Source organism: Triturus cristatus, chromosome 7 (genome assembly GCF_964204655.1).
Source record: "Triturus cristatus chromosome 7, aTriCri1.1, whole genome shotgun sequence".
In the NCBI taxonomy this organism is placed as follows: domain Eukaryota; kingdom Metazoa; phylum Chordata; class Amphibia; order Caudata; family Salamandridae; genus Triturus; species Triturus cristatus.
This window is the reverse complement of record NC_140590.1, coordinates 1259149323-1259159154: the sequence shown is the minus strand read 5'-3', so window position 1 is coordinate 1259159154 and position 9832 is coordinate 1259149323. Positions and strand designations below refer to the sequence as shown.

The following is a 9832-nucleotide window of genomic DNA, read 5'->3' as shown; positions in this document are numbered from 1 at the left end:
GACAGTAGTGTCAGTTTGTTTTTCTTCTGTGCTCTGCTGATATGCTGTCGTGGGCTCCTTGTAGTCTCTTCATCAGGAAATAAAACCTTTGGATATATTCACTTGCTGTTTGGATTTACGCTTTATCGACAAGTGGTACTTGACTCCATGGACTACTGTACCACACCCTCCATGACCACTTAACTCTGTGCTTGCTTCACAGCAAGGGTGACCAAAGGGTCTATTGTTCAAAGATGTTCAGCAGCCTGCTCTCTGCAACTTACCTAGCCCCCCAAGCACCCACCTTTTTGATGAATACAAGTAAAAAGACAAGGACAGTCATCAAAAGTGCTTCACATCTGAAATGTTCTATTCTTTTGCATCTTTCGAGGGCTTACAGACAAGCTGATAAGTCCAGTCATCGATTTAAATTGTTGTATTACTCCTCATTCCTAAGGCCCCAGCCCACTGTCAGAATCATTGGTTGATCTCACAAGTAATATCAACAATGTTGTTATTTAAATTTCATCAGTGATGTCATGAGTGATGTTATGTTATATCTGTGTACCAAACTGTTACTTTAAAAAAAACATTAGAGAGCTGTAAGAGACAGAACATGGGTAGGCTGGGTAAACCAACATGGAAAGAAGATGCTGTACTTATGCAGACATCTTTCTTTGAAATTATTTTTAGCACCTTTAAAGATACATTATGTCGCAAATTACTAAAAACCCATACCGTGCCTCACATTTTTAACCTGTTGGTTTCACACATGCATTAACATCTCAATGCTAATTTACTTCAGCCTGCATATTTTAATAGTATGATGTACTAGATTTTCTAATACTTCAAAACTTTATATTTGTCCTTGATTAAGTTTACAACACACAATGTGCACTAAACTGCTCTGGTGAATTGCCAGAAACACATGCATTCAAGTTTCCAATGCCTTTTAACACCCCTGCCACCTACCTCACAAGAAACCACAATATTGGATCGGATCTCACTGAAAACATATGCATTGTCTTGATTTACAAAACAAGGTACAAAAATCATTGCTAGTTTAATAATACAAGTCCCACTAGGCCAACCCCTTGAGATGGATTTACCTATAAGCGACACAAACACAAACATGCTTTGAAAACAAATATTATTTTATATAAATTACAAGCTCAGGTTTAACACACAGGAAAAACACCAAAATAAATTGTCTTTTTTATTTTGGAGAGATGTTTATATTTTAAGCAAATGATTTGTATTTTGCAAAATAAGAGTGAATCACAAAAACAGAATTTAACATTTGAAAAGTCAACTCTCAGTCTCCCAAAAGAAGTTGTGACGCTATAGTAGTATAGAATAAGCAATATGCAAGTGCTAATTAACAATTCAAATATCAATGAAGTGCAGGAAAATAAAACCATTTCACTGCCAATTACGAATCTTGATCTAGAAAGTGGGGGAGGGAGTCAGTTTAGGGATGAGTGCAGGTTGATGAGGCTGGGTTTACTGGTGAGCCCTCACAGCCTTTCACAGACCCCTTCACTCAAAAAACAAAAAAATCACACATTACAAGAAAATGTTTTGATTTGGGCTTGAGGTAAAGGGTGTGCCTGAACTGCTAATGCCGCAACAAAGCCTTAATTCGTCAGAGCAGCTGTTACTTTTCTTTCTGCTACAACTTTGACAGTTGACCAAAAATGAGCCATGGGTACTTGTTATAAAGTGGCTCAGACAACACTCCAGAGATGACACCAGGGTAGAGGTTAACAGTAAGGCCACCTCAGTCCATCAAGCAGAATAAATTGCAGATAATCTGAAGTTGCGCCTAAAAAACAAGGAAGAAACAAATAAATCAAAGTTGTAGTGCTAAATTATGCATTTTTGTACTGTAGAAATTTTCACAATTGCTCGGCCAATTTAATCTTTAAATTACAAACAAAACAAAAAAGAATCGCCATTCCCAAAGTAGGGACTTCAGAGTGGAAGGTGAGGTGGAGCAGACATTGCTCCAATGTCATGAGTGAATGACAGTGATGTGATTTAGATGATCTGTGTGTGGTCCTTGTGTGGGCGAAGGGATATGTGTATGACCAAACCCATGCAAACATGGCATACGTCAAGGTTGTCTAAAAGAACAACAGGACTAATAACCTTCCTCCTAGTCTGAGTGTGGGTTTATTAGTCATAGGGTAGTGTTAAGAGGCAGAGCTGTTCTTCTCTAGAGTTTTAATTTCTAGTTTAGCATTAGATTTGCAAGGCTGCTGTAGTGCCTGTCCCGTTCTCTAGAGGTCTTAAGTCCCTGCCACAGTTTTCACTAACTCTGCCCCTTGACACTTAGTTCTCGGGCTACCTTCTCCGCTGTGTGCAAGGTTACAGCAGGTTGTCTCCTTGCATTCTGAAAAAGGCCAGTTTGAATAAACTACACCGGCCGAAATGAGTGGACCACTCCAAGTGCAGGAAATACAAGGAAAACAAAGGATATCAACATTTACGGCACCTTTAGCGCTACCTAATATAATTGTGTTGTTAATACAAAATAAAATCACATCATAATAATACTGATATGAAAAAAGTATATATATATAAAGAGGAATGCATAGCTTGAAACCTTTTATATATAAAAACAAAGAATGTACACTTATTATGTGGAAAATGTGGAACAAAACTTTTTTCACATTATGGCTTTCCATTTGTAAATAATCAAAACAAACTCAGTGGGTTGGGAAACCAGTCAGTTCTTTATTATTTTATATTGGTCGTGCTTTTATAAAACTAAAATGCAGTATTCTAGTGAAATTTGATGTGAGTACCTTCTAGCAATATTTTGCTTAGATTTTTGGATACTGTAGGAAACAGATTGAATGTGAAATCTGAACTAACCATACACATGTACTTATTACTGTTAATAATTTAAACTTTAATCGACATTTAAATCTAGAAGAGTGATGTGAAGCACTACCTAAAAGGATTATGTTATTTACCCTTTAAGCATCTGTTCTTGGCATGTAGTGCTGTAGATTCACATGCTGTGCATACGTCAGCCATCTAGTGTTGGGCTTGGATGATTACAAGATGTTTTTCTTCGAAGACATTGTTCGAGTCACAAGGTTGACTCCTGTTGGCGATACTCCACATGTAGATCGACTTCATTGTTAGATTGTTTTGCCGCGGGTAGGTGAGAAGGGAGTTGTAGCATTAGTAATGTGATGTCCATGCAAATAATGTGAATTAATGTAAATGAACTGTGACCTACACAGGCTTCCAGGGAGGAAGGAGGGTGCATGTGAATCTACAGCACTACATGGCAAGAACAGATGCTTACAGGGCAAGTAAAATAATCCATTCGAGGCATGTGTGCTGTAGATACATATGTTGTGCATCGACTTTAGAGGGGAAACAACCGTTACAACGCATGCTTTGCAACGCATGCTTTTATCCCATATGCCATTACAACGAAATGGCTTGTTGTAGGGGGATATAATGTTTCGGATTTAACTTCAATACCTTCCCTACTGTTGCACAGACTGGAGTTGGAATAGTAAATTATGCTATTCCAAACTCCAGCGCACCCCTGACAGCAAGTTGTTGTAGAAACTTGCGTTGTAATGGCATGCGGGGTAAAAGCATGCGTTGTAATGTCATACAACCACTGTAGAGTAGTCCCTCTCATGAAGAGGTGTTAGCCTGTGAGGGTTACAGTTGTTTAAAAGAGAGCCCGTAGTACTGCTTGGTCAACATTGGCTTGTTGATGTGCTAGTACATCCACACAATGTTTTTGTGAAGGTGTGTGGACCATTTTGCTGCCTTGTAAATGTCAGCAAGGGAAATATTGCCTAAAATGCAATAGAAGCCCCCATTGTATGAGTTGAGTGAGCTTTAGGGGTAACAGGTGAAAGTCTTTTAGCTTTAGCATAACACGTTTGGCTACATTTTACTATCCATCTTGAAATTCCACTTTTTGAAATAGCATTTCCAGCGTGGGGGGGGGGGGTGAAAAAGCAATATTTAATTGCTTAGTCTTTCTAAAGGTTTTTTGTTCTGTTAATGTAGTACATTAAAGCTTGTTTCACATCCAATGTATGTAAAGCTCTTTCTGCAACAGAGTTGGGTTGTGGAAAGAAGACAGGTAACTCAATTCACTGATTAATGTGAAAAGGGGAAATTACTTTAGGGTGAAATTTGTATTTATTCTTATCACTATTTTGTCCCTATGTAGCTGGAAGAATGGTTCTTCTAAGGTTAATGCCTGGAGCCCACTTACATGTCTAAGTAAAGGGATAGCTACTAGAAAAGCGACTTTCTAAGACAAATATTGGATTTGGCATGAATGTAGTGGCTAAAATTGAGGCCCCATAAGCCTTGTAAGTATCATATTAAGACTCCATGCTGGTGCAGGTGGAATGAATCTTTTAACTCCTTCTATAGATGCCTTAATAAAAAGGTATTCTGTAAAGAGATAAATGTTGCCTATTTTGTAAGTAGGCTACAACAGCAGCTAGGTATAAGCATATTGAAGTACAGGCTAGACCTGAAGTTTGAAGATGCAATACATATGAAATAAATGTTTGTATTTGTGAATGTAATGAATGGGTTAAACTTTGATACTGACAATATAGAACAAATCGTTTCCAATTTGGCTGCATAGCATTGTCTGGTCATAGGTCTACAAGCTTGTTTAAGAATATCCATAAATTGCTGTGATGAGCCTAAGTACCCAAAGTTTATGACTTCAAGAGCCATATTGCAAGGTTCATTTCCCTGTGATTAGGGTGTCTTATTGTACCAAAGTTCTGTGTGAGAAGGTCTGGGTTGAGAGGAACCTTCTCTTGTGGGATTAAGGAGAGTTCCAGTAGTGTGGTAAACCAAGGTCGACAAGCCCATGTTGGAGCTATGAGAACTATGGTGAGGGAGGTCTGCCTGAGGTTTCTGACCACTAATGGTAGTAGTGGGAGAGGTGTAAAAGCGTCAGCAAATATCCCTCACAAGTTCATCCATACAGCATTGCCCTTGGATAGGAGGTGTAGGAATCTGGATGTGAAGTTTGGGTGTTTTGCGTTCTCTGGAGTTGCAAACAGAACTATTTGTGGAAACCCCAATTTTTTAAAGTAAGGTAGGAGAACTTTGGGGTGAAGTTAAGTTCCCACTCATGGACTTGTTGCTGCGTCCTGCTGAGCAGGTCTGCAACTTAATTGCTTGTCCCTGGTACATGTTCTGCCAGAATATGACTGTTGTGATGTATTGCTAAGTGCCAAACTATTTGGGCTAAGCGGGATAATTGCCGAGAGTGCCCCCCCAGTTTTTATAAATACTACATTGTTGTTATATTGTCCGATCACCGATCAGAATAGGATAACTTTGTGCATTAAGTGAGGTAGGAATGCATTCATTGCTAGGTAAAAACTGCTTAAAGCTCTAGGTAACTGATTTGGAGACTTGGAGACTCCTGTGTTTGGAGTCCCACACACCCTGAATTGAAACATTCTGCAGGTGAGCTCCCAACCCTTCAGGGAAACATCCACTGTGAGAATAGCTTGGGGAACTGGATCTAGAAACGGCCATCCTTTGGATAGGTTTTGTGGATTCTACCACTGCAGAGAGTGATGTGCGCAGCTGTCTACCAATACTGGACCGTGTAGTTGACCCTGTGACCGTGTCCATTGAGGTGAGAGACATTCTTGCAGTAGTCTCATATGTGACCGGGCACGTGGAACTATTGATATGCAGGAGGCCATCATGCCTAAAAGTTGCATGACATTTTTGACTGTGACTTGGGTCCCGGGTTGAAGTTTTGGATCAGTTACACAATGTTTTGTATTCTGTCTACATTTGTGTATGCTATTCCGAGGTGAGCGTTGTTTATAGCTCCTAACTATGGCTGTATTGGAGCTGGTTGAAGGTACGATTTTTGCAGATTGATAGTAAACCTTAGTTGATGCAATAGGGTGAGCGTTTATTGTGTGTGCTGTTTGGAAAGTTGGGAGCTGTTTGCTTTTATGAGTCAATTATCCAAATAAGGAAACATATGGTCATTTTGCATGCGCAGATGTGCTGCCACTACTGCTAGGCATTTTAAGAATACCCGTGGTGCGGTGGCGGTTCCAAAGGGTAGAATCTTGAAATGATAATATTTTCCTTGGAAGATAAACTGAAGGTATTTCCTGTGTGAGGGATGTATGGGTATGTGGAAATATGTACCCTTTAGGTCTAAAGCAGCCATGAAGTCATCCTTTTTGCAATATTGGAATTACTTCCTGGTGAATGACCATGTGAAAGTGTTCTGATAGGTTATAATGATTGAGTGGTCTGAGGTCGAGAAAGGGTCAAAGTTGGCTTTCTTTTTTGGGAATGAGGCAGAATAATAAATATACCCCTGTTCCGTAATATTGTTTTTGGACTGGTTCTATAGCTCCTTTGAGTAACAGAGCTGATGTCTCTTGTTGGAGGAGAGATTGGTGCTGCATGGATAGTTTGTGTGTTCCTAAGATAAATATATGGAGAAGTTGTGATCAGCTCTAGACAATAACCATGTTGGATAATGTCCAAAACACACTTATCTGTTGTGAAGTTTTTCCATGCCAGTAATACATTCTGAAGACATAACCCGACAGGTAAGTGGTCGGGTGTAATGGTAAGAAAGTCATTGTTTGTTTGTAATTGCAGTCCTAGTATTCCAAGACGGAGGCCCTTGAAATTATTTCCTATGTAGGATCCCCTATAAAAAGTTTTACCAGTGGGGGATTGTTCCAGATTTTAATAGGAAGACCCTGTGCGGTCAGTGGTCAGATCTAGACCTGTGTTTGATATAGGGCTTACAAAAGGTCCACCCCCTTATGTGGGAGTTTGTAAGACTCCCATTGATTTAGCGACATCAGTGTCCATTTTCATTTTTTCAAAGGCTGTGTCTACCTGAGAGCCAAAGAGGTGCTCCTTGTCTAAGGGGAGATTAAGAATTGCCTGTTGCACTTCAGGTTTAAAACCGTAGACTCCAAGTCAATCATGTTTATGTAAAAGAATACTGGTGTTTACGCGTCTAGCTGCAGTGTCCGCAGAGTCTAGTGCACATTTTATGAGGTGGCAGGTGATTAGCTTTCCCTCATTAACAATTTCATAATTCCTTTTCTTTTATTTTTCTGGGAGATGTTGGCTGAGACCCTCCTTTTCATCCCAATGAGCCCTTTCGTAACGAGCTAAAAAAGCTTGAAAGTGGGCAATACGCCACTGATTAGCAGATTGTGCTGCTATCCTTTTGCCTGAGGCTTCAATCAGTTTTGACTCCTTTTCTGGGGGAGGTATGTCCCCAGTTGTTAGTTTGCTCTTTTGCGTGCATTAGCCAATACCAGTGAGCCCAGTGTTAATTGTCTCCTAATGTATTTAAGTTCAGATGATGCAGCCTTATATTTTTGGTCCACTCGTGGTGTTATAATTTATGCCTTAACAGGATCCTTAAAAATGTTGCCTGCAAGACATAGCATTGCTTTAAGGAGTGGTAAATATTGTGACCCCATTTGAGCAGTGGATAGTGTTTCAAGAAGGAAGTCATCCTCGATTGGAATGTTAAGGCATGTTATGAAAAGCTGCAGCTTTGTCTATTAGATCTTGATGGGATCATCGAGTGGTGATGGACGTGTGGGATAAAGGTCTTGGTCTGTATCCCCTTGTGGTTCCAATGTCATAAGCATCCTCAGCATCCTCAGGATGCGTGTCCTCTGGTATATTATCATCCTCATCTATGATAGGTGAATGAGGGGTCATTTTGCCTGCATCACAATCTTGTGGTGAATCAGGTGGTAAAGTGTGTGGTGCGGATGGTGTTGGCATGGTATTGTGTCAAAGGCTAGTAGCAAACCTTTTTCTTCTTTTTGAGGTGTTGCCCGGGAATGTCTATAGCCGCTTCAAAAGCTAATTGTCTCTTAGAGGACTGAGGCTTTGCTGGCTGTAGAATTATCATCTTAGTTCCAGGTTGAATTTGCAATGTTTTTTGCCTCGGATCGAGCCGCTCCTGCATAACATCGAGGATTGGTTTGGTTGGAGTTTTCGGTCCGAATGTGTAACATTTTGGAGACGAAGAATGTTTTGGTTTTGGTGCCGATGTGATCGGACCCAAAGCACCATGACTTTTGCCTTTCGTAAATGAAGTGGAAGTTTGGCGAGTTGCCGAATGGGACTTTGAGGAAGTGAAGGCCCCAGCTGTAGATCGAGATTTTGGTGCTGAGCCCGAGTGCGGGACTTCCGAATCTGTATGTCGGTGCGCGCCATGCCTTTTCTGTAGTGTTGGACCGTGAGCAGTTTTTTCACTTTTGGATCAGGAACAGTTGTACTCAGGGTCTGATGTTTCTGAGCTGACTTGAGACTGGCTGAATCTTGTTCCATGTCTGAACCGGAGTCAGAATCATGGATGGACAAGGATTCCTCTTGGGCTGGCAATGCCTCTTCTCGCTCCTGTTGACCAGAAGATGTCCGATGAGTCATCTGCTTGTCTGCAAAGCATTTCTTGGCAACTGCACATCGATCTCAAAGTGTCTTTTTGGACCCAAACGTTTTGCAGGCCTCACAGGTATCATCTTGATGATCGGTTGAGAGGCGTAGATTGCAAACTGAATGTTGGTCGGTGTGAGGGTATTTGGAGTGGCACTTCCAACAGAAACGGCAGAGTGCCTTCCATCAGCAGCTCATACTCTGAAGATTCTGTCGAAGTAGAAGAGACCCCACTGAGAAGCAGCTGATTATCTGAAAATTCTATGGAAGTAGAAGAGGCCCGACCGGGTGTAGCCATGGAAGGATCGGCCAGCGAACTGAAGGGAGCCAGAAAGGATCTCGAACCGAAGCGCGAGAGATTACATCTGAACCCGTCAGTGGAAAAAAACAATCTAACAATAGGGTTGATGCCCACGCACAGTATCACCAACAGGAGGAGTCACACAACCTTGTGACTCAAACAATTTCTTCAAAGAAAAACAACTTGTAATCATCTGAGCCCAACAATGGATGACGGACTTATGCACAGCATGTCTATCTACAGCACACATGCATCGAACAACATGTTACAGTGATAGGAGACAGAATCGGAAGAATATATTAACACTAGATTTTTCATGTATGGTTTATGGGTCTTTATGTGCTCATAGTTTTTTCACTCGCAAAGCATGTAGTGCACCAAAATGCTGGCTATGCGAGTGTGAACAGATAATATGAATCGCTGATCTTGTGAATAAGTATGAAAGGGGGGGCAAAATGTCACCCTGCCCCCTCCACCCAACCCCCCTCAATTCACAATGACATGTATCAATGGTTTGGATACCAACACCTCAAAGGGGATGATTTCCATTCATAAAGCAGAAGCTGTCCTTCAGGGACAGCTTCTGCTTTGAGAATGTAGGCTGTGGACACTGGGGAAGCAAAAAGTGATGAATGGGACAGGTTCATCTTCCTCTAATGTCCCTTTGAAATCCAGATTTTTATTTTTAAATTTCAGACCCTCTCCCACGGGGTACAAGGGCTGCAATATCAGAATGTTGCATATGTATATACAAGGATGAGATCTCCTGTCCCTAGCAGGCGCCCCATCTCTACATGTGGTGGGATTCGTACAAGCATGAATGTCGTTTTTGGCTGCAATAGATTATCACATCTGTCTTAGCACAAACATGTCCTGTGGTTCCATCATGGATGCTTTATAATATTTATTTCTGCCAAGCATCCTGAACATAGTACACTGGGTCCATAGGATATCCGGATATGTAGATATTTATATTTGTACTGTATGAGGAATGTTTGTAATAAAATGGAATGCTTTTCACTCAATAGTTTCTAGTTGCAAATAATATATTATGTACAATTAATAACCAAAAGCAAG

General features: G+C 40.8%; 1 protein-coding gene across 1 annotated transcript in view; it reads right to left on the bottom strand.

Moving 5' to 3' along the window:
* Positions 1-1112: 1112 nt before the first annotated feature.
* LOC146811765 (beta-2-microglobulin-like) overlaps positions 1113-9832 on the bottom strand; it is a 51432-nt gene continuing 42712 nt past the window's right edge. Inside the window, exon 4 of the mRNA XM_085618757.1 lies at positions 1113-1804. The gene's annotated coding sequence lies outside the window, so the exon portion shown is untranslated. The remainder of the gene's footprint in view (positions 1805-9832) is intronic.